The 688-nt window shown below is 35.3% G+C and overlaps 1 protein-coding gene across 3 annotated transcripts in view; it reads right to left on the bottom strand.

Annotated features, from left to right (window-relative positions):
- The window catches only part of LOC119590826, a gene marked incomplete at its 3' end in the record, with an annotated part of 7,152 nt that overhangs the window by 5,360 nt on the left and 1,104 nt on the right, over positions 1-688 (bottom strand). Inside the window, 1 exon segment of one of the 3 annotated variants that reach the window (XM_037939582.1) lies at positions 588-658. 3 annotated transcript variants of the gene reach the window in all.

Raw genomic sequence — 688 nt, 5'->3', positions numbered from 1 at the left:
TACCCTGTACAACTTGGCTACTGGAAACTGTGGAAAAGTGAATCTATGCCGTTAAATATGTTGTTTTCAACACCCCTAGAAAAAAATCTAAAACACACTAACACCAAGATTTAACAACACCTTCGAAATTGCACGAAAACCCTGAAAAAAAAAAACAATTTAACAAGACTCACTTCTATGAAAAAATCCAACCATTATTACCTGTTGAGCGTCGTAAGCTGCTACGTGCAATAAATCTCTACAATTTTGAGCTCGTGCATTATTCATATGACCTATATAAGTCTTTACTCTTGGAAAAAGAGCCCAGTCTAGGCAGAAAATGATTCCTTTCCGAATAGTATGGAAATTAACATTATTTTCAGCAGGAAACGCAATTTGAATCAGCGTTCCATCGTGGGATTTTAATTCCAGGTCACGCAATGGAGGAAAAAAAAATCGGGTATTATATTATAATCTTCATAGAGTCCACGAAATACTTAACAAAGAGGGTAGATAATATTATCATTGATATCTATATCATAGTATCAAAATCCTTAAATCATAAGTGACGTCGAACTTTGTAGAACAAGATAACTACTATAACATACGGAACGACGTTGCAGATACCGTCACTGCCAAGGAATTTTTTGATAAGATCGGACTGTCACGAATGACCCTCTTTCTGTTATTCTGTGAGCGTACATGTAAT

Source organism: Penaeus monodon, chromosome 27 (assembly GCF_015228065.2).
Source record: "Penaeus monodon isolate SGIC_2016 chromosome 27, NSTDA_Pmon_1, whole genome shotgun sequence".
In the NCBI taxonomy this organism is placed as follows: Eukaryota; Metazoa; Arthropoda; class Malacostraca; order Decapoda; family Penaeidae; genus Penaeus; species Penaeus monodon.
Note: the sequence above shows the minus strand (reverse complement) of the source record. Positions and strands in the feature narration are given on the sequence as shown.